Source organism: Bos indicus x Bos taurus, chromosome 14, assembly GCF_003369695.1.
Source record: "Bos indicus x Bos taurus breed Angus x Brahman F1 hybrid chromosome 14, Bos_hybrid_MaternalHap_v2.0, whole genome shotgun sequence".
Lineage (NCBI taxonomy): Eukaryota > Metazoa > Chordata > Mammalia > Artiodactyla > Bovidae > Bos > Bos indicus x Bos taurus.
This window is the reverse complement of record NC_040089.1, coordinates 36168790-36193833: the sequence shown is the minus strand read 5'-3', so window position 1 is coordinate 36193833 and position 25044 is coordinate 36168790. Positions and strand designations below refer to the sequence as shown.

Genomic DNA, 25044 nt, shown 5'->3' with positions numbered 1-25044 from the left:
CATTCAGCGCTAAAGCTGACAAAACACAACATGCTGGTCATGGCATCGTAATTACAGCTTAAGACTCCAGGTCCGAGGCAGGGAATGGGGTGATTTTTTTTTTTCACTGTAGTCTCAAAAATACTACCATTATGTCATATACTTGACACTTCCCTCGTGCAGCAAGGCAGGATAAGTCCCATGTGCGATTTTGCACAGATGAAAAGCAAATCTTTCTAAAAACCTAAGTGATGTTTAACATTTCATTTCTGTGTTGCTGGTACATGCTGAGTACACATTTGCAAACAAGCAGCGCTGAGACCTTTAAATCTAAATCACTCTGTGTATATATAGCTCTAAAGCGTTTTCTTAAATTTTCATGTACGGTATTAAGCAGTAAATGCCTCTTTTTTGTAACAGCTATTTCTGTTTCAAAGAGACACACAAAGATTATTTGCAGTAGCTATCTGGATAGACAGGCACTATAGCTGAAAGGTAGTTGAAATTTAACCAGTACTTTAAAAAAAGTTAGTACACACTGAAATTTTCAAAAGCACCTCCAGAATTCACTAAAGAAAAACAATACATTTATAAAAAGTTAAACTAGATTTATTTGAGAAAGACAGATCCATAGTATTTCAAAGCAATGTCTGGGAAACTTTCAGCTATCCTAAGAAATTGAACATACATGCTGAAGTACTTGAGAACTTGGCCAGAAATACTATTGAATTTATATTGTCTATTGTCTTTTAATATGTCAAGTTCTAGTAACATTGTCCTTGTCCTCAGAAAGGTGGAAATAGCATTTCACTTCTGCAGTCAAAGGCTGCTAATATCAATAGGTTCCTTGATTTTAGCACAAGTATTTACTCCTCAGTTTAAAAAAAATCCAAGACTTTTATCCTTGATATAACCCAGGCTTTTTTTAGATACACTCAAACCAAATCCTAAAAGCTTTGCTTTCAGTGGTCAAAGGAAGCATTGTGTTGCAGTAAGAAGGGGAAAAGACAAGACAATAAGTAGAATATGCAATTTGAGCACCGTTCCATATCATCGATGTTTCCGACTAGCCAAATTTATAAATAAGCTATTTTATTTAGACAGGTAATATGAATTTTCTTCATCAGAAGAGAGAACTATTTAAAGAATTAGCTCCTATATATACAGTTGCTATAATTAGAGAGTAAAACACTAGTTTTGCCTTTAGAAAAATGGCCTTTCATAAGACATAGCTCATAAAAAATCCTTCTCTACACTGAAAAATACAACACTAATGTTATAATGCATCTTAGACCTTCTATAAGCTACAAGGTATAGTAGTGGCTTGGAATGCTCAGTCTATTTCATGACCCACCAGAAAAGGCTCAAGCTTTTATCTGAGCATTCAGCCATTCAGCTGGTAGAAGACTGTCTATTATGACAGTAAAAGTGCCCTTTATGTGGGAGTCTAAGACATGTTCTTTTACAAGTCTCCTTTTGCAGAAGTCTTCCCAAAGTTACAGTAGAGTGCAGGGGATAAATAAAGATGAAAGTTGATAAGAAAAGTAAAAAAGGCAACAAACAGAGAAACTATTGGTACCACTGAAAGGAATGGGAAATGAGGCTGGGCCACTCTGTAATATTCTGGTGTAAGTAATCACAACCTTCATTCACTACCTGGAGTTCTCTGTGGATGATACAACCTTCTATTTGGGTGATGGACTTCAATTTCATATTCCATCTTGGTGTGTGGCATCAGTTAGATTCAGTCTCTATGAAACCAAGTTTTAAAATGTTCATGAAGCCTTGATAGGATTTGGACACCTTTCTTTAGGTTTCTTCCAATAAAATTAGATTTTAGATCATGCAATGTTTGGTCTGGAATGTTCAGCAGTAAGATTCTACACAAGGGATATTTCTCAATTGGGCTCTAATAGTAAAAATATACTTTTCAATTATATTCTGGTCCCTTACTTCTCCCCAACAAATACATGGTAAACAATGGAGCTTTTATTAAAAGCTCCAATACTGAGTCTGATTTTAGGCTAGTCTCTATGACTTAAACATATACCCTATGCTTTAGATACCCCCATGTTTGGAAATTGGAATCACAGTATATTGGCAGAAGGGATCTTGGGGATGACCTGGTCCAATTTCCCTATTTACAGCTTTTAAAACTGAGATCCAGTGAGTCACATGACTTGGCTGACCTCTCTCTGGTAGTGACTAAACTTGGACCAGAACCCAGATTTACAGACTTACGAAGATTTACTACATAAGTCTCTTTCCATTACACCCCAGCTCATCATTCTTTGCTTTTCACCTTCTAGTGGAAGTTTTAAACAGTTTCTGTTTCTTTGTCTACTCCCCATACCAAAATACTGGATTCAAACAATACTAAAGTGAAGTGTGTTATCTCCTATACATTGCTTATTTCTTTAGAGTAATGACTATAGTCCGGCAACTTGACTGTGGTCTTCAGAAGATGGATGCATTTCACAGAATTGTTCTTTCCTTGGTTCTGCTTCCCTAGTGCCAATGTTTAGGATAACTACTTCCTTCCACTCACTTTGGACCCCTCCAGTTGGTTCTGAACACTGCGACCCAAACACTGGCAGGTCTGGACCATCCCTACGAGAAGATGTGTCCATGCTTGCCAGTCTCAGGATAGAAACAACAATACAAAACTGTAAGGTCTGACTTCTACTTATCTCTGCAGTTCAGTACCCTCCTCCCTCTCCCTCTATGTTCTAGCTTTCTGTTTTGGCCACACCTCAGGGCATGCAGGATCTTAGCTCCCTAGCCAGGGATCAAACCTGTACCCCCTGCAATGGAAGCATGGAGTTTTAACCACTAGACCACAAGGGAAGTCACTCTCTATTCTTTGATTTGATTTTTCTTTGATTTCTTTTTTTTTTTTAACAATTTTTAAAATATTTATTTATTTTAATTGGAATAATTGTTTTACAATATTGTGTTGGTTTCTTCCATACATCAACATGAATCAGCCATAGGTATACAAATGTCCCTTCCTCTTGAACTTCCTTCCCACCTCCTGTCCCATCCCACCCGTCTAGGTTGTCACAGAGCTCTGATTTGAGCTCCTTGCATCATACAGCAAATTCCCACTGGCTATCTAATTTTATATATGGAAATATATACATTTAAATTCATTCCACCCTCTCCTTCCCTCATTGTGTCCACAAATCTGTTCTCTATATCTGCGTCTCCATTGCTGCCTTGCAAATACGTTCATCAGTACCATATTTTACACATGCCATTCGCCTTCTGCCCCAGGGAATTTGCACATCTATTTCCCCCCCTCTTCCTTTTCAGATTTTAACCCAAAAATCATATCTTAGTTGCTGTGCTGTGCTTAGTCACTTAGTCGTGTCTGACTCTTTTCAACCCCACGGATTGTAGCCCACCAGGCTCCTCTGTCCATGAGTATTCTCTAAGCAAGAATACTGGAGTGGGTTGCCATGCCCTCCTCCAGAGGATCTTCCCAACCCAGGGACTGAACCCAGGTTTCCCACATTGCACACTGCAGGCAGATTCTTTACCATCTGAGCCACCAGGGAAGCCCATATCCACCCAACTTCCTTGACCATACAGTCATCCTTCAATTTTAAGAACTTATATATAAGCATATACCTTTACCTGGAGCACTCAACAGAAGTTTTAAATCTGTCAGGAAGAGTATTTCAATCATTTGATTTATACCCATCCTCTCATCTCCACTAGACTAAGTTTCTTGAGGGCAGGGATCAAGTCTGATCTTATTCATCACTGTATCCCAGGTGCCTGGCATTCAGTAGACACACAATGAATACTATGTTATGTGAATGAAAAAGTTAGTGACTGCTTTATTTAACATTTATTTAATAATCCTTTTCTTCTTCCAGCTACTTCATATTATGTGCCACTTCCCAAATCCAATATGACTTTCTCATATGAAATGTTCTTTTCCACATTCTCCATCTGATAAACTCTCACTCTTTATTAAGTCAAGAATAAATATCTTTGGATTGCCCTGGAAGTCCAGTGGCTAAGATTCCAAGCTCCCAATGCAAGGGGCCAAAGTTTGATGCCTGGTCGGGGAACTATTAATAGATCCCACATGCTGCAAACAAGACCCGGCGCAGCCGAGTTAATTAATTAAATATTTTAAAAAAGAAATACTTGTTCAGGGAGAATCCATTGCTTCTGCCATAATGGGTTAGAAGTTCGTTCTCTCTATTACAATGCTTTTCTCATTTTCTCTTTTCTCATTCCACTTAAAATTCTTTCTTGTTCATTCATTCAGCAAATATTCATGAGACTTTGCTTGAGGCACAGTCTCTGACATCACAGAGTTTACATCCTAGTGGAGGTAGATAAACATGCTATAAACATACAGGAGCAATTAACTACAGAGCCAATAAAAGCTGCAAAAGAGAAGGTTTCACGTGAGCTTTAAGTGAAAATACCTTTTTGGGGCTGTGAGTTCTTAAAAGTGATGAACATCTCATCCATATCTGTATCTTTGAGATGTGAGTGCTTACCAAATGTTTGTGGACTATCCTAAAGAGTGAATGAGTGAGTGAATAATGAATTTCAAAGCACTGCTATCCTTTTTCTGGCCACATGTTTTGGCTAACATCATCCAATATCAGTTAATTATGGTGATTTACAATTTGTTTAGATGTTCCCCTGGCCCTTATTTGCTTATTTTAATAAGGCCTAGGCTCAAAATAAAGGATGGATTTTCTGGAACTATGTAGGGAACAAGCAAAAAACAAATAAGACTCTAATAATTACTGCTGCCCCAAAGTGGAATTTGCTGCCTCAAGGCACTCCTGGGCCTGTTAATGTCCAGGCAGAACCCAGGTGACCATCAGTTCTGCTGAGAAATGGACAAGATTGCCTCTTATTGCCAAGGTGCCTCCTATCCCTTAAATTCCATGGTACTGTGAGATTTCTGAGTAACCTCAAGGATTCCAACTGGATATTCCAACAAGAAAAAGTTCACTTGTCAGTTTTTTAAGTTTAAAATTTGGCAAAGATGAATTTTCAATTTCTCAGCTTATACTTACTCCTAGGAAAAATATTCAAGCCAAAAAAGACATTATAACAGAATTGTTAACCAATAAAAGGATGAAGAAAATAAAGTGTGTAAGTTAGTGAGTCTAAATTTTTTCTTCAAAAGATGAGCTTATACACTTCAATGATGAACTTTTCTCTTTCATATTGTCAATGAAGCCTGTAACAGTGGGTAAAGCTTAATCAGGGCTTCAGTGGTAAAGAATCAGCCTTCAATGCAGGAGAAATGGGTTCAATCCCTGGATCGGGAAGATCTCTTAGAAATGGCAACCCACTCCTATACTCTTGCCTGGGAAGTCTCATGGACAGAGGGACCTGGTGGGCTACAGTCCATGGGGTCACATAAGACTCAGACACGACTTAGTGACTAATCAATGACAACAAAGAATAATCAAAGGACTTACTTCACTGTGTATAATAGGCTCTAGGAGTGAAGTAAGTCATAGAGAGAAAAATAAATAGTATATTTTAATGCTTATATATGGAATCTAGAAAGATGGTACTGAAGAATCTATTTGCAGGGCGTCCATGGAGATGCAGACAGAAAACAGATTTATGGACACGGGAGGTTAGGGGAAGGAGACAGTGGGACAAATGGAGAGATATATTCACTTCATCTGTAAAATAGATAGCCAGTGGGAATTTGCTGTATGACTCAGGGAACTCAAACCAGGGCTCTGTGAGGGGTGGGGTGGGATGGGATGTGGGAGGGAGGTTCAAGAGGGAGGCAACATATGCATACCTATGACTGATTCATGTTGATGTATGGCAGAAACTAACACAGTATTGTAAAGCAATTGTCCTTCAATTAAAAATAAATATTTTTTTCTTTTTAAAAAATTTTTAATTTTATTTCTTAACTAATTTATTTTAATTGGAGGACAATTCAGTTCAGTTCAGTCACTCAGTCGTGTCCAACTCTTTGTGACCCCATGGACTGCAGCACACAAGGCCTCCCTGTCTATCACCAACTCCCGGAGATTACTGAAACTCATGTCCACTGAGTCAGTGACGCCATCCAACCATCTCATCCTCTGTTGTCCCCTTCATTATTGAGATACTGTGATGGTTTTTGCCATACCGAAATTTAAAAAATAACAATAATCAAAGGAATGACTCTATAGGAATGGAAATACAAGCAGGCCAGTATTTGTGCTGGGAAAATAACTTAAGGTGAAAGGCAGAAACCTTTCCCAAGGTATTCAAATCACAATGTATAGGTGGCCACGTCTTCAGACTCAAAGCAGACGACTGCACAAATTAACCTTTGGATTCTCAGTGTGGCCACATCCATTGATACCCTTACTTCTTTTCCTCATGGTGCATATTCAAAATATTGTGTTCTCAATTCTAGCATTAAAAAAAAAAAAAAACCAGCTTCTAACAAATCAATGGTACCCTTCATTAATGAATCCAATTTAAAACATCAGAATGTGTCACAAATAATTGTATGCTTGATTTACCCCCTCCCTTGTGCATTAAATAAAAAAGGGAAGAGGTTCATTGGACTATAAACATCCACGTCCACATCCCTTATGAATAATGTTTTCCATCCGCCTTTGTCATCAGTGAGGATCATTAAACAGTATTTATTAAGCATCCATCTGTGTATGGCACTTTATAAATATTCCTCCCTGTGCCTCTGCCCCCTTTCTCAATCTACCATGTGTCTCTGTTGTAGAAAATGCTAGGGAGCTACAAGGATAATAAATAATTAATGGTAAGAATGTAAGCCAGATGGATGGGCTGACCTACTAGCATCTATGAATCTTAGGATGTTAAATTTACTGCTAATAATATAATTTAGCACAAATTGATAAGAAAATATCAAAGCATCTGATGCAGAAAAAATGAGCTCATTGTATTCCATCAACATTTTCTAAAACACATGTGACAATTAGGGACCGCAGATGGACCGACTGAAGCCCTGAGATTATGTGACTTGTACCAGATGAAACAGTCTTGAAATAAATAATATGGAAAATAGTGTGGAAAAGTCAGAAAAATTACGGCTGCAACAGTATAACTGGGAGTGTAACCTGAGCGAATAGTGAAAATATTCAGAAATAAAGCAAAGTCATTGTTTTCACTAAAAGGAGTAGAGTGGTTAAGGATGGTGAAATTATGAATTTCCTCACCTTTTTCAGGTTTTCTTTAATGTTATTCTATTATTTTTTTCTTTAAGAAAAAAACTAGTTATACAGGTTTTAGAGATGGAGATATTTAAAACACTCTCTTTCACCTTTGCAAGCCTCAGGTAGTCAGGATAATAACAAAAGGGCAGGAGTGCATGATAAGTTACTTCAGTCATGTCGAACTCTTTGCGACCCTATGAACTGTAGCTGACCAGTCTCCTCTGACCATCGAATTAAAGGGAATGTCAGTGTAAAATCAGCTATTGCTACGGGTTTGAGATTTGCCATTTGAATTTTGTTTCAGCTTAAGTTCAAAATGTCCCTAAGAAAAAACTATTTCCTAGAAGGTAGGGATGTTCTTGGAGTTGTAGCTGAAGGACAGCCAAAGTTATGATCTCATTTGCTTTGTGACTTTGGTTAATAATTAGCATTTTTATCACCTACCGCATATTGAGGGATTATTACACACAGCCACTGTGCTATTCCACTTAATTCTCATGAGAATTCTCATTAATTCTCAATCCTCCTTGTGGGGAAGATTAGTATCTTTGATTTATAGATAAAGAAACTGAGGTTCCAAAATGTATGTACCTTGTTCAAGATGACCTAAACACTAAATGTTTGTTCCAGGATACCAGCCCAGCAATGTCTCAACTCAAAGCCCATGCTCTTAATCTTCTAAGATTCTGGGGGTTTTCCTTGAATGGCATGATTCTGAGTGCCTCAATTCAATGAATATATAGAAATATGAGACCAATACTGTGCAATATTTTTAGCACAATACAGAAGGAAAGAATGAACCTCAGATAATTTCTGTAACACTATGTCTATCTATTAGCTTAGATGTATAAAATATATTAAATGGAATAATTTCCTTGTGGATATGGTTGGGACGGCAATTATTTCCACAGTTATAAATTTTCACAAAACAACATAAATTTTAGTGGGTGGCTTTAAAAGTGATGCTATTCATCTCAGTATTGAGATCCACAGTCAAGATGGATGCTTTAAAATATTTTTTAAATGTTAAAAATATAAAATTCACAATATTTGAAAGGGCAATATTGGTAAGTTTAAATGATCTTTCCAGGGTCCACTCAGCATCAAGACTAGAGGCCAAGTCTCTTATTCCATGTTCTTTCCACTGGACCCTGACACCTTAGAGCTTCAGAAATATACAATTAGAACAATGAAGAGAAAAAATGTGAAGCAGGAGACATCTAGCTATTTCACACCCAGTTAAATGTATAAATACTGATGAGTTGAACCTAATTATTAATGATTCCTGACTACAACATAAATCTGTAATTTCTACTATTCCAATAACAGTCAGAACAGGAGATCATTGCTTCAAGTAACACATACTGATTTAGATCCATGATTCCTTTCTCATACCCCTCCTTTCAAAACAATGTGTCCTTGGCTATTAAGATATATACTGTATGCAGGGGGTACAAGATTGTGTAAAGGTACCCTTGTTCTCAAAAAACTCATTGGATTACTACAACGAAATTACAGAAATTTTGGATTTGTGCTTTTAGCATGTGGTTGTTATATGTGGTTGTTGTTGGTGGTTTAGTCACTAAGTTGTATCCAACCCTTAGACACCAAGGACTGTAGCCCATTAGGTTCCTATGTCCATGGGATCTCCCAGGCAAGAATACTGGAGTGAGTTGCCATTTCCTACTAGGATCTTCCTAACCCAGGGATTGAACCCATGTCTCTTGTATCTCCTGTTTACAGACTCAGAAAATATTATGAACTTAACTATCTTAAACCTAATTAAGCCTTCCTACCTGATTTGAACATACTGATGTAAGGAAGAGAAAGGTGTGCAACACCAGCTAGTGATGAAGAAGTCTTAATTCATGAGGCTTTGTAGAATACAGTCTTCATTTATGAGACTGGTAGCCTTAACCACCATTTGAAATTTAGAAAACTCTTTAAGATCTTAAATGAATTAATGAATATGATGAATGATTTAATTCATTCATTCAACAATATTTACTGCACACCTAATACATACCAAGCACTATGTTCCAAATGCCATAAAATGCCTGCAAGAAAATGGCTCCCTGGATTAAAAATAAAGGCAAAAACTCTCAGTACAATGTTATACTTCAGCTGAATATATACATGAGTACAAACTAGGTTTATTATGCTGGAAACCAAGTATTTTGCTGGGCCTGAATAAAACCAGAAGTTAAGTTTAAGAAGTAGCTTTTTAATAGCTTCTAAGCTTTCTATGTGCACTCATTTCTACAAAACCTAATGAAAATGCTCTCCTTAGATTTAGAAAAGACCAGGATTCCAAATTTAAAATGACATTTATCTCCAAAGTAAATTAATATTTAATGAGAGTCTGATTAATAATTGTGATTTTATGAACTGGAGACATTTAGCACAAAAGCCCCTAGACACATTTGTTCTATACAGACTAGGGAAAAGGGCTAACAGTGGATCATCTCTTTCCAAACGTTACTTTACTGTTATGTTTCAGACTTTTTCCTTCTAAACACCACTTGGTCCTTCTGGTATTAGCTTATTGGAAAACTTTTCATTTGTGAAAAACAGGATAAGAATTCAAGAGATCCAGTCCCATGAGAACTCTCAAAGGATTAAGAAAGACTATAATGTTATCTAGGTGAGAGTGGTGAAGAAGAAAAAAAAAAAGAAAGAAACAGTTCAGTGTTCACCTTACATTTTTTTACATATTAAATACTGAAATTATTATATCTGTTAACACTCCAAAAATGTATCAACTGGCCTGTAAAGAGCTATCACCATTTCAGATACTTTTTTTTTTTTTTTTGCTAATGAACTGAACTGCTCTTTGTTAATGATCTGAACTGATAAAACAGATTTTGTAAATAAGCACAAAATAAAGAAATCAATATGTGAGAGTAAAGGAACTTGCTAAAAGACACAGTGTCACATCTGTCATTTTAGAGGTTAGAAAGGAAATAAGGACAGAGGAAAGAGAGAGAGGGAAAAGGCAAGGGAACAAAAAAAGAAAAAAAAATCCAAGTTGGAAAATGTTGGTGTGAGAAAGCATTTAAGGTCACATTACACTGGTACTTACAAAGATAACGTTCTACTTTTCTATAATATTTTCCATTTTGTCCAGTTCACATAGAGAAAGAAATGCCTTCAATAAGAACAATTCCTATGGATAGAAACAAGACACAAGAGATCCTTTGCTAGAATGTACTGGAAGAACTTCATCAGTGTCATAACAGGCACTGGACTCCAGACATGTTAATACATGGCTAACTGGAGGCCAACACTGGTTATATATGGATTATTTGTAGAATTTAAACCACATTGCTTTTGAAGCTTGGGGTTTCCTAAGCCGGGATCCAGCCCCGGCTCTAAAGTAATTCATGCTAATAATAATCTAGCTCAGCACTAGCACTGACTCATACGGTAACCAGCAGCTATAGATGACTATTTAAATTTAAAACTTAATTTCTCAGTCTTACAAGTCAATTTCAAGAGTCTGACAGCTTATGTGGCTAGTGGCTACTACTGGTGAGCACAAATATAGGATTTTTCCTATATATCACATCAAACTCTATTGGAGAACACTGGTCTAGCCAGACTTCTGTAAAGTTATGAGGCTAAGTATGTTCTGAAGTAGGGGTGAGAGACAAATTCTATTGGAAGTTCCATGTTCTGCCTTGTCTGGATCTCATTCCACCAACTGTCTCCATCCTTAGCAGTGGCAAACCATGGACCTCCGTTTACAAACTCTCCTCTATCCCAGCTTCTAGGACCACCTGACCCTTGTCAAGAAGAATGTGAACATTATGTGGGTGTAAAATAGCAAGAACAAACCAGTCAATCCTAAAGGAAATCAATCCTGAGGACTCACTGGAAGAACTAACGCTGAAGCTGAAGCTCCAATATTTTGGCCACCTGATGCAAACTGTCGACTATTGGAAAAGACCCTGATGCTGGGAATGATTGAAGGCAAAAAGTGAAGAGGGCAGCAGGGGATGAGATGGCTGGATAGCATCACCGATTCAATGGACATTAACTTCTGCAAACTCTGGGAAACAGTGAGAGACAGAGAGGCCTGCCATGCAGCAGTTCATGGGCTTGCAAAAAGTTGGACGAAACTTAGCAACTGAACAACAATGGGTGGCAGTTCATCACCAGGCAGACTTGCTCCCGTCCTGCTCTGCCCAACCCTGGCCCGCAGTTCTTAGTAACTGTGCTCTCGGTGCTGTTTGGTGACCTAGAACCTAACTCAGGGCCCAGTTCCATCCACCATTTGTGGCTCCACCATTGGATCAACAAATAAACAATGAGCATCAGCTACGCACCTGGAGGTGCGGAGGTATGACCAATAAAGTAGTGAAGAAGAAAGAAGGTCCCTGTCTTTATTGGAGTGATATTCTCACACAGGAAAATGACATTTGACAAGTAATTACCCACAGTTTAACAGCAGAATTGGGGTAAACACTACAACGGAGAAAACAGCTAGAGACTGTCACACAGAGTAAAGTAAATCAGAAAGAGAAAAATATTGTATATTAATGCATATATGTGCAATCTAGAAAGATGGTACAGATGATCCTATTTACAAAGCAGCAATAGAGACACAGACATAGAGAACAAATGTATGGATACCAAGGGGGAGGGAAGGTGGAAGCAACTGCGAGATTGGGATTAACACATCTTCAGTCATATCTGACTCTTTTGCGACCCTATGGACTGTATAGCCTGCCAGGCTCCTCTGTCCATGGGATTCTCCAGGCAAGAATACTGGAGTGGGTTACCATGCCCTCCTCGAGGGGCTCTTCCCAATCCAGGGATCAAACACGGGTCTCTTATGTCTCCTGCATTGACAGGCGGGTTCTTTACCACTAGCGCCACCTGGGAAGCCCCAATACTATGTAAAAATGGATAACTAATAAGAACCTACTGTATAGCACAGGAAACTCTACTTAGTGCACTGTGGTGATCTGAATGGGAAGGAAGTCCAAAAGGGAGATGATACATGTTTACATGGGGATTTTCCTGGTGGCTCAGATGGTAAAGAAAATGCCTGCAATGCGGGAGACCTGGCTTCAATCCCTGGGTCGTGAAGATCCCCTGGAGAATGGAATGGCTACCCACTCTAGTATTCTTGCCATGAACAGAGTAGCCTGACTGGTTATAGTCCATAGGGTCACAAAGAATCAGACATGACTGACACTTTCACACATGTATATACACATGGGTGATTCATTTTTCTGTACAGTAGAAACACAACACTATAAAGCAAATATAGTCTGATAAAAATTTTTTTAACTAAAAGTATGATTTTTTTAAGGGAAAATAGAAAACAGCTAGAAAAGAGAAGATTGAAGAAACATGCTATATTCTGGGACTCCAAGAAGATTTCTTTAAACAAGTGACTTCTGACCAGATATGAGAGACATGAGGAAGAGTTAAGAAACTGGAAGAAAGCATCTGAATAACTACCTGTGCAGGCCTCAGGGCAGGGAATCCCAGACACTTGAGGGGAACGAAAAGAAAACCAGAAATTATAGCAGCAAAGGAGGGGCGTGTGGGCCTGAGATGACAGTGGCAGGCAGGAGCAGACTGACCAGAGCCTGTTATGAACAACTTTATACTAGTGATGTTTTCAAAATGAAGGAGGAATATAGTAGCCCCCAAGTTAAAGATTTAGGGCTTTACCCTAAGAAAAGCGGGAAATCATTTAAGGGTTTTAGATGGATGAGTGATATGATCAGATTTGCCTTTTATCAAAAAACCAAAGAACAAATGGATTGAAAGGATAAGAAGAGGCACTAAGAGTCCTGGTAGTAAGCTTTAGTTGAAGTTCAGAAAGAGATGTTGGTAATTTGATGATGGTACAGGAAATGGTCCTCCCCACTGTGTCTGAATCCCTGAGTTGATTACGTGACCATCACGTGGTTTTCCTAACACAGACCTATGTCTCAATTGGTCTGAACTCTTGCTAGCTACTTAAGACAGACTTCTTCCTAAACTTTAAAGCATTTGATCCTATGGCTGGGTCACTCTAATCCTGCCTGCCCTGCCTGCCCCTGTCTAAATCTCCAAATCTTCCCTGTTCCCAGAAGACCTCTCCCCTATGTGGTCAGGACTTCCCCCATTCCCCCAGTACTCCATCAGTCTAACTTCCTGCCTACCCGGTACAATCTGCCATCTGTCTCCATTCTCTCTAGATGCCATGTTTACCGACCTGGTTGATCTCCTTTTAGGATCCTCTTATTCTGACATACTGAGTGCTCACTGCTGGAAAACAAAAGGAGAGAGTGGGAAAAGAACCAAATATCAAGTACTGGAATCAGCAAAAAATAAACCCAGTGATTAGAATCAGAGAATCAAAGTATCTCTGGGTAATAATGGAGGTAGAATGGCCCAGCTCCCCTAGTTCAGCAAAACCACAGCCTACATGCCATTCCTCACTTCAGAAATGCCATCCTCACCCTTTCACCTTCAGGAATCTTGCCTCTGCCCATCACCTTTCCCTTCCAAATAGTTCATAAGGAAACACGGCACTTTGGAATGGATAGAGGGAAAATTTTATGCAAAGAGATGTGAAGAAGAGTCTAGAGAAAGAGAAAGGCCTGGCAAATGGCTGGTATGTGGACCCCAAACAAATCTGGGCCAGTGAGCAAACCCCCATGATGAGAAATGGTAAATATGTTTCTAAGAGCAGTGGCATTTAACATTTGATTAGAATTAGTTTTTTGTCTATGGTATAATTACCATCCTTTATCCCAAAGCACAAAGAAAGGCAATGCCAAAGAATGCTCAAACTACCGCACAATTGCACTCATCTCACATGCTAGTAAAGTAATGCTCAAAATTCTCCAAGCCAGGCTTCAGCAATATGTGAACCGTGAACTTCCTGACGTTCAAGCTGGTTTTAGAAAAGGCAGAGGAACCAGAGATCAAATTGCCAACATCCACTGGATCATGGAAAAAGCAAGAGAGTTCCAGAAAAACATCTATTTCAGCTTTATTGACTATGCCAAAGCCTTTGACTGTGTGGATCACAATAAACTGTGGAAAATTCTTCAAGAGATGGGAATACCAGACCACTTGATCTGCCTCTTGAGAAATTTGTATGCAGGTCAGGAAGCAACAGTTAGAAGTGGACATGGAACAACAGACTGGTTCCAAATAGGAAAAGGAGTTCGTCAAGGCTGTATATTGTCACCCTGTTTATTTAACTTCTATGCAGAGTACATCATGAGAAACGCTGGACTGGAAGAAACATAAGCTGGAATCAAGATTGCCGGGAGAAATATCAATAACCTCAGATATGCAGATGACACCACCCTTATGGCAGAAAGTGAAGAGGAACTCAAAAGCCTCTTGATGAAAGTGAAAGTGGAGAGTGAAAAAGTTGGCTTAAAGCTCAACATTCAGAAAACGAAGATCATGGCATCCCATGGGAGTCCCACCACTTCATGGGAAATAGATGGGGAAACAGTGGAAACAGTGTCAGACTTTATTTTTCTGGGCTCCAAAATCACTGCAGATGGTGACTGCAGCCATGAAATTAAAAGACGCTTACTCCTTGGAAGGAAACTGACCAACCTAGATAGCATATTCAAAAGCAGAGACATTACTTTGCCAACAAAGGTTCGTCTAGTCAAGGCTATGGTTTTTCCTGTGGTCATGTATGGATGTGAGAAGTTGGACTGTGAAGAAGGCTGAGCGCAGAAGAATTGATGCTTTTGAACTGTGGTGTTGGAGAAGACTCTTAAGAGTCCCTTGGACTGCAAGGAGATCCCACCAGTCCATTCTGAAGGAGATCAGCCCTGGGATTTCTTTGGAGGGAATGATGCTAAGGCTGAAACTCCAGTACTTTGGCCACCTCATGCGAAGAGCTGTCTCATTGGAAAAGACTCTGATGCTGGGAGGGATTGGGGGCAGGAGGAGAAGGGGACGACAGAGGATGAGATGGCTGGATGGCATCACTGACTCGATGGACGTGAGTCTCAGTGAACTCTGGGAGTTGGTGATGAACAGGGAGGTCTGGCTGCTGCGATTCATGGGGTCGCAAAGAGTCGGACACGACTGAGCAACTGATCTGATCTGATCCCAAAGCACTCAGCCAGAGTCTGTTATCTACAAGACCCTTATATTAACAATGTTTTAGAGCAGTGGTCCTCAACCTTTCAGCACCAGGAACCGGTTTCATGGAAGACGATTTTTACATGGAGCAGAGAGGGACGATTTTGGAAAGATTCAAGTATATTACATTTATTTTACACTTTATTTCTATTATTATTATATCAGTTCCACCTCAGATCACCAGGCATTAGATTCCAGAGGTTGGGGACCCCTGCTTTAGAGAATGAAGGAAAACTTGTGGTAGTTCTGGAAGTCAGGGTCAAGAGCCAAAGACAGGACAGGAGTAGATGGGGGAGATGCCATCCATAGCATGGATTAACTAATGACTGAACGTAATTTAAACGCTTTATTCCCCTAATTTATTCTGGAGGAAGAAGACAACAGTAGGGAACAGCTGTCTACCTAAGCTTGGGTTTCAATTTTGTAAGAATGAGTTGTTACTACGACATTCCTATTAAGTCAGGGATAATAGTTCCCAGTCCCCTGCATCTAGGTGGGCCATGCATGTGACTGGTTGTCATCAGTGGAATACAAGAAGTGTTATGGTTGTCACAGTTGAGCCAGGCTGTCTAAGAAGTTGATGTCTTTTCAATGCATGCTCATTTTCACTCTCTCTCCATTTGACTGTTATGCAGGTGAGAAATAAACACACATTATGTTTAGCCACTAACAGTTTGGTTCATAACAGGAGCTAGCATCATCACAAATTATTGTGAAATGGACACCTTGAAGTGGGTGCTGCATAACAAAAATCTGATTATGTAGTATTGGCCATTGACAAGGAAACAGAGACCAGGACCTGGAACCCTGTTATGCCGTGGCAAAACTATGCTAACTTAGAGGCCAGAACTGTAGCTGTAGAGGATATGGTTGGAAAGAGCCAGAATGCTAGTTAGTATGTGATGGTTGCTCTTCACTGTCTATACCAAGGTATTACAAGATAATGGATGAGCTAATGAAAGAATTGGATAGTTTGAGAACAGAAATAAGGGCAAATAACCAAATTTCAGAAGTATAAGACTACAAAGCTGAAACAATTCACTGCTTCAGGGACTCTAATGGTGAAGAATGACACTGAAAAAGGCTTTGAATAACACATGTCCGTTAACACTTCCCAGTTAGACAAAGAGAATCAGCCTTGCAGCAAAGATCTGATTAATGAAGTTACCTAAGCACCCACAGGTTTCCTTGGTGACTCAGAGAATAAAGAATCTGCCTGCAATGCAGGAGACCAGGGTTCGATCCCTGGATGGGAAGATCCCCTGGAGGAGGAAATTGCAACCCACTCCAGTATTCTTGCCTGGAGAATTCCATGGACAGTGAAGCCTGGCAAGCTACACTCCATGGGGTTGCAGAGCAAACACGACTGAGTGACTAACACACACATAAGGACCCAAGCCTGTTGCTTCCGATGACCCTAAAATAACCACATGAGACACAGTGGGGTTGAGACATGAGCAAAGAAATGAGGCAAGTTCAAGAATTATAAATAGGAAAGAACTTACGTGGTAGTTAGTGGTGTAACTGACAGCAAATAGATATGAAAGCTATGAAGACTTTGAGGGAATTGTATTGTCAAATAAATTAGGAGGCTAGTTCCTAGTGACAATAAAACAACCTCAAAACATCCAAACTTATACCAGTAAGAAATGGGCTAAGAAAGTATTGGTTTGGCCATAAAGTTCATTCTAGGCTATTATCTCTCCCTAAAGTGTTGTCCATCTGCCTCTTTTGAGCCTGGAGAGTGCTTACTCATCTCTTAAAAATTAGCTTAGATGTCATGTCAACTCTTAAGTCTTGTCTGACACTCCCATGTAAAAAATGAAACTCTCATAGTTATGATCAGATTAGTCAGCCTCACGTATTGTGGCTACTATTAGCTTGTTTCTAGAGCCTAGAAATACACAGGGTTGAATTTTTTCTGTTTATTTTGTTTATTATGTAGTCCTCCAAACTTAACTTCTTACTAAAAACTTAGTGAAGTCGATTTTTCAAAATAGCTTAACTGTGCATTAGAATTGGAGTGGCTCCTGTCAATGGGAGAATATAGTTATCATCAGTGTTGCTAGATGGGATTAATACAATCTTTTGGGACAACTCTTCCAAACTGTTAAGTAGTTGGATGACAAGGCCCAGGAATGCAAGAAATTCAATGTGGGTAGAAATTTGGTGTTCTCCATTATTTTACATTTTCATCAGACACTTACATAAATGAAAAACTTGCTTATTATTATTTGACTAGATTCTAACCTTGCTGAATACAAAATATGTTTCCATAGGAATGTTTTAATGATGTAACTACCATATTTAGAACTTTACCAGGATCTGCTCACCATTTTGAAAAGTCATATCATCCACTATAATGCTGCTCATATCAACTGATTCACTGATACAGGACACCCACATCTGTTTGCAATGATAGCTGTCACACTCAATAAAGATATTTACTTCATTTTTATCTCAAAATGCCGAATTTCCAAAAGTGTCACTAATATTCAGTTGGATATTTTCTCTGAAATCCAAATTTATGCACTTGTAAGTAGCAAGCATCTGACTGCTTTATGACACCTTTTAGTGCAGTATACCTAAGCGTATACATATTGATAGACTTGAAATTTGCATAAGCTGCTTTCCTTTTATTTTTTCTATTACAGATAGAAATTTATATTGATTTTTAAGACATTAAACATGTGTAGGTAGGTTATACGATCTGTAAATATCATTCCAGGAAAGTAAAAGGGGCATTACCAAATATCACTTGATATAAAGGGGACATTGGGTCTGATGGAGTACAGAATCATGATCACATACATCTATGAATTCAAAGAAATCATGTATATATATATATATATTTTTTTTTTTTTTTTTAACTCTGGGGATGCTCCTGTCAGGCAGCTACTCAACTGAACTGCCATTCTGCTCCACCAATAGCTTTTATGACATTTTGTTATGACTTATATGTCTACATGTGTAGGCTGTGAATGTTTGATGTCTTTTACTCATATTTATGTCCCCAACACCTAACTTAGGGCTTGACACAGAGAAGGGGCTCACTAGACACCTTAAAGATGAAATAACAAATGAAAATATTGAGAAGTATGCAGTCCTTGGCTCTCTGCATAGAACTCTGAATCAATTATTCAACATTTTGCCTATACCAATAGTATCAAGTGTTCCTCATTCTGCCTAATGTTGAAGTCAGTTACATACAATTTTCTCAATTTTATCTCCTCTTTGTGGGTCCAGTCAGTACTGTTTTACTCTGTATCCTAAAAGAACCCTGCACAGAAGCAGCAGTCAATAAATAATATTTAAATTTAATTATTCCCTGGGAATATCCCTATATATAATGGCTGTGTTTTTAGTACTAACAGTACTATACTTCAGGTATATTATTGATTAAATGGTATTTGTAGATTGGTCTGGAAACCAAAGCATCATCTAAAGTATTTTTCTATCAATTTATTACAAGTTCCAAAAAAACCCAAACTTTTAAGATCAACTTTTAAGCTCCAAGCCAATTGTAGGTTAGAGTTATCTATTCAGTGGGGCTGGGTGGGTCTATGAGACCTAACATCTATGAGAAAAATAAAAATGCCATTCAGTCATGACGATGTATCTAAATATTTGATTGTATGGCATCCTGCAGGCAATATTTAGCCATTTTATCTTCCAAATTTAATCCAGATGGCATTTTTCACATAAAAAGACACAGCGGATATTTAGAAAGAGATTTAAATGTTATAAAAACTTTTCTTGATGAAAATCTCATTAATTTATGATTTGATTTGTGCTTTCGTGGTTTTATTACAGTTATTTATCACTTAATAAAATAAATGCACTCTAGACAATATAGTAGAAAGCAAATCTATCAAGTGAGTATATTCCAGTTTCTATCAATATATTGAGGGAACATTTTACAGAAGAAAAAGTGGGGACATAGAAAATTGTATTCAAAACTAACAATTTCTTTTCAATATATGAATATATAATTATAAAAAATAAACTAAAAATATTTACAACACTATACGCAAAATAATTCACTTAAAAAAACCTAAAACTAAAAATAAACTATCAGTAGAAATTGAACAGTCAGATTAACTGTCTCAGCCAGCGTTAGTCTCTATGGTCACTATAAGGGCAGTACTTCCTAATGTTTAAGCATTAATTCTGAGAAAATTCTACTCATCTTTTTAAAATCAGCCTCTAAATTACCTTCTTATTTCAAATTCATAATGAGAGTTTCGGATTTTTTTCCTATTTAAAATGAAGTCCCTACTTTTAGTCTTTTCCAAGCATCCTGTGTCATAATAACTACAGTATCCTTTAATGGGAGCATATAGCTCCATAATACGGAGAAGGCAATGGCACCCCACTCCAGTACTCTTGCGTGGAAAATCCCATGGATGGAGGAGCCTGGCAGGCTGCAGTCCATGGGGTCGCTAAGAGTCGGACACGACTGAACGACTTCACTTTCACTTTTCACTTTCATGCATTAGAGGAGGAAATGGCAACCCACTGCAGTATTCTTGCCTGGAGAATCCCAGGGACGGGGGAGCCTGGTGGGCTGCCATTTATGGGGTCGCACAGAGTCGGACACGACTGAAGCGACTTAGCAGCAGCAGCAGCAGCAGCTCCAAATAAATCTAGGGCCTGCAAACATCTTTCCTCATTCTGCCAGTGATCACACTTCTTAATAAATAATATCATAGTGGTTAAGTGAAGCCAGAATGCTTGGGTTCAAGCTTGACTGTATCATTGACTTCCTATGTGACTTTAAATCAGAAAAGTCTCTGTAATTTAACTTTTTGTCTATATAATAAAGCATATTAGTGATAGCTGGCTCATAGGGTGGTTGTGAGAATTAAAATATTTAGTATTTATAAAACACTTAAAAGTGGCTCAACTGTGTGTTATAAAGATAATAATGAAAATAAAATACTTTTATTGATGTAAATAAAATAATATAAATGTTATTTATATTTTATTTAAATATTTTTATATATTAAATATATTAAAATTTTAATATATTTATATAAAATAATAATGCTTTAATTTCTATTTTAAATTTTTAATAAAAGTTATTATTATAATATTACTATTTTCAGTAATTCCCCAATGCATAGACTGAAACACATTTTCATGATCCTCTTCCTAAATCTGCCTTAATTAACTTATTAAGTGTGAAATCGTGAAATGTATCTCTGTATGAAAAAGATCCCTGATTTTGAATTCTACCTACAATTCTTCAATTATTTATTCAAGTTTTACTGTCTGTACTACAAAAAATCCTTGAGGAGAAGGGACTTTGTCTTCTATCTCTTTTGCGTTTATTATATTGTAATCTCCTTATACATACCTGAAAGTGTTAGTCACTCAGTCAAGTCGAACTCTTTGTGACCGCATGAACTGTAGCCCACCAGGCTCCTCTGTCCATGGAATTCTCCAGGCAAGAATACTGGAGTGGGTTGCCATTTCCTTCTCCAGGGGATCTTCCTGACCCAGGGATTGAACCCAAATCTCCCACATTGCAGACAGACTCTTTACTGATTGAGCCACCAGGGAAGACCTAATACATGCATACCTAACGAATATTAAATAAATTAATGAATGAGTTAGTGACTGGATACATGGCCTTAAGTCAGACAGCATAAATTGGTACATTTATACCTACAGGAACAGGAAATTTCCCCTTAAAGATAACACAGTAGGATTTGGCTTATACAAGGCAAGGAGCCCCGAGTTTTACACTCTTGACCTTTTGCCAGACAACCTGGATTTTTGGTGAAGAGTTAGTGGAAATATATATATTAGAATCTCAAGCAGGAAACAAGCAAAGAACCAGACGGAATGGGCTGCAGATTCCAAGTACAAAGATACTTGTAGTAGATGACTAAACATTTTAAGGCTGTGCTGCTTTATAAAATATATCACTTCAGGAGGAATGAGGCCACGAACTCTTACCTCAAAAAATTCTTTGAACTTAAAAAATATCACATATAATGCATGTACACTCCCCACACCTCTGAAGCCCTTATGAAAATAATAAGCATCAGAATTTTATGTAAAATCCACTTGACAAATATAGGCAAATCTCAAATAATATTACATTCTGAAGTAAATGTAAAGTCTTATCTTTATATATTTCTCTTAAAATGTTCATGAGGAGATGCCCTATCAACTTTTATGATACATACACACACAAATATATATACACACATACATATACATATTACAAAAGTAAACAAAGTACTGATAAAAACTGGAAATCTACAAGATAATTCCATTCTGATCCAATGCATTTTTGCTTGATAAATTATAAGGAAGTAATCATTTCCTTGAAATTGTCTATCTCTTAGAGAGACTAATTCCTAAGAAGTGTATGTGTATATGTATATATATACACACATATATGCATATATATATACACACATACACTGGTCTCTTTGAACACCATTCCAAAATGCCGGATATAAATTCAAGAAAAAAATTTTCAACGCTTAAAGACTATTTTCCACAGATACACAGGCAGATATGTAAGAAACCTGGACGGATATGATATGCTCTTAAAGTTGCCAACACTGTGACTGAAAGCCTGCCTATCTTTTCATTTTATTTCTCTAGCAGACAGACTTACTTTCGTTACCATACTGGAAATGACAAGGACAAGTTCATGTTCACAGCTGCTCCAAGGCATCAGCAAGGAAAACTTAAAAGCCAAACAGAGAAGACCAGCCAAAGTAGTAATTTTCACTAATCTCATCTGAATATTCAGCAAACATGTATGCCTGGAAAACTCAACTGTGGGATTTGAAGACAAGTGAGACTGAAAATAGTTTCAACAGATGCATGGATTGATTCTATTTAGAAAAACACAGGAGAAAAAGAAAAGAAACACTAGAATTGTCAAAGGGGCAGGCAATGGAGTTGTTCTCTGGAAGTGGTGTGCGTATCTGTGTATGAGGGAGGTTGGGGAACACTAACATGGAGAGGGCAAGGTGAAGGTTAAAAGGAGGGAGAACACAAAGAGAACTGCCAAGAGATGCACTCCTTTCTCCAAGAGTCTGAGTTGTGCCAGAAAAGAAAAAGGAGTGCATTAGACACAACTGTATTTGTGATAAACAATTGGTCTGAACCTGACAGCATGAGGGAAGGGAGTAGAATGTTTACGTGGTGGAGGCTTGATCAATCTTTTAGGTGATGAGGTTACTTTTCATTCATTGGGGGAAAAGGTGTTGATACACCGTGTCTTCCAAATTCTCAGAAACCCTATGCAGCCACACAAGTAATCACGTATTTATGCCTTACATTAAGAACACCACCTCTGGTAGCAATTAAATGAATAGACACACCAAATGCATAGACATACCAAATTACTGAACTAAGTTCTGATTAATTTAAGAACCAAGAACTCTCTAGTCTAGATGTCTGTAGAGCTTGTTCACATATGACAAGTAAGCTTTGTACAACTTTATATTTACTGACACACACACCCCTCTAAAGAGTGAAATAAAGTAAAACTTCATTCTATACCTACATAAATTTTTAACTGTTACACTTTTTCAAAACCTTTCCTGTAAATTATTCAATACTGACAGACTTTAGATTTTTGACTAGAATTTCTCTTTCTCTTGTTCTATGAAATGTGATTATCTCAATTGATGCTTTTTGATAAATAAACCAAGAGACCTCTGTCCCACACAATACTACACATTTAAAAACAACAATAAATCCTGGTTTTCCCTTTGAGCTGAGCTTTAAAATATCAGATCCCCCTCAAAATTCCAAACCCCATCAATGCAAACACAGAAATGTGAAATGCTATTTAAAATATTGACATTATTGCATAACTTGACTCAAAGGGATGCGGAACCTGCATGAAATGAACCCAAGGTCTCTCTGTGTATGCTAAATTTTTCAGTGTAATCTATTATTATAACACTTGTGCAGTTATAAATGATCCCTACATGGCATGTCTTTGCATACTGCACACTGCCAATTTTTATGAATGAATACACAAAAATGCTCATAATTCGAGAAAATGGATGGCAGCATACTATTTTGAAAATGGTCATTAAGCACTGGAAGCAAAGGATGAGACAAATGGTCAAGTGTCTTTTGGTGCCATGCAGGGCAGCTGTATTCCCGAGTTCCCTAGCAGAGTGTGTTGGAAACAGCCATGAAGCTCTTTCCTTAGAGACTCATTCTGTCTCTCAGAAACCGTGAGCTACAGAACGGAGACCTTGCGTCGCTCGGAGAACAGAATGTATGCACGTCCCTGTGTTCTGAGGACTGTTCATACATCAGAGACATCACACTCCCCGAATCCGGTCCCACAAGTGTGTGCATGTGAGTGTGGCATTTATCAACAAACGAACAGAAGGCAAGGAGAGCTCATCGCCTAGAAATAACATCTCCCATCCCTTCCCAGGCAGCCAGCTGGGAAGCTTTTCGGGGGCTAACACTTGAGCGCCTTCCCCACGGGGATGGAGCCTTGCATTTAATAACCCTCTAGGGCTAAGACAGCTTTGTGTGTAAGTCCACTCGGTGCCATATGGCAGTTTCCAATTCCTTTAGCAACTCAATTCTAGCTAGACTGCCCGCAATGATTCATTCTTAAAGGAAGACCCCTTGGGGCTCAGTAATGCCCCCTCCACTTACCTAGCTCCCACCGACCCCGCTCGGCAGGCGGCTCGGGCTCCACAAAGAGCTGTGGGATTCCCCGCTCCCTCCGGGGCTCCTCTCCCCGCGACGGTCCCCTTCGCCAATGATCTGTCGCTGGAAATCCCCCTCCCCTCCACGGAGAGGAGGGTCTCCCCGGCTGGCTGGAGCTCTTGCCTTTTTTTTTTTTTCCACCCTCTCTTTACATGCCTGACTCTGGTTCACGATCTCTAGTAGGAAGGCTCAACGGAGAGGCGGCGGGAGGAAGGAAGCTAAGGCATCCTTAAAAAGAACAATAATCTTCAGAGATCTTCACCCCCTTCCCCATCGCGGGTCCCCATTCCCCTGCCGCCGCCGGCGGCGCCCAGACCAGAGAGGGCTGGGATAGAAAAGGAAAAAAAATCGAGCCGGGCTCAGCTCGCCGCGCGGAAGGAGCCGGGAAGGCGAGCGGCTCCAGCCGGGGGAGTTGTCGCTCGCTCGGGCTGCCCGCGGCGCGGCGGCCGGCGGGGGCGCAGGGCGGTGGGTGCTTGGTGGGTGTGTGTCTGTGGCGGAGCCGGGGAGAGGCTGGGCGCGGGAGGCGAGGCGGGGCGCTCGGGGGCGCCAGCTCGGGCGCGCACACCCGCCCGCGGCCACCCCGCCTCGCGCTCCGCCTCCTCCCGCGCTCCGCGCGCCCGCGGACTGGAGCGGCGGCCGTCGCCGCCGCCGCCTTCTCCTCCTCTTCCTGGGCGCCCGCAGCTCTCGAGGTTGGCGGCGGGCCCGGGTGATTCGGTGCGGCTGGCGGGGTACCGCCGGGGACGCCCGGGCTTGGCCAGGCGGCGCGGGAGCGGTGCGCTCGAGCAGGGACAGCGCCGGGGTGTTCAGGGCGCGGCCCCGGGGCGCCGGCGGGAGGGCACCGCCCACACCTCGGCGGGCACCTCCCACACCCCTCGCGCGCCCGCCGCTCCCGGCTGCCCCGGGCGGGCTCCACACCCACCTGCTTCCCTCAGCGGCTCCGGCTCCACTGAGCCGGAGGGTCCGCGGCCCCGCGGGCGCCGCGCACGGGGCGGCGGGGAAAGCCCGGGGCGCCCCGGCCGGATGCGCTTGG

The 25044-nt window shown here is 39.7% G+C and overlaps 1 protein-coding gene across 1 annotated transcript in view; it reads right to left on the bottom strand.

The window, feature by feature from the left end:
* Positions 1–24525, bottom strand: part of KCNB2 (potassium voltage-gated channel subfamily B member 2) — a 464145-nt gene extending 439620 nt beyond the window's left edge. The window contains exon 1 of the mRNA XM_027561172.1: positions 23961–24525. The gene's annotated coding sequence lies outside the window, so the exon portion shown is untranslated. The remainder of the gene's footprint in view (positions 1–23960) is intronic.
* Positions 24526–25044: the final 519 nt, after the last annotated feature.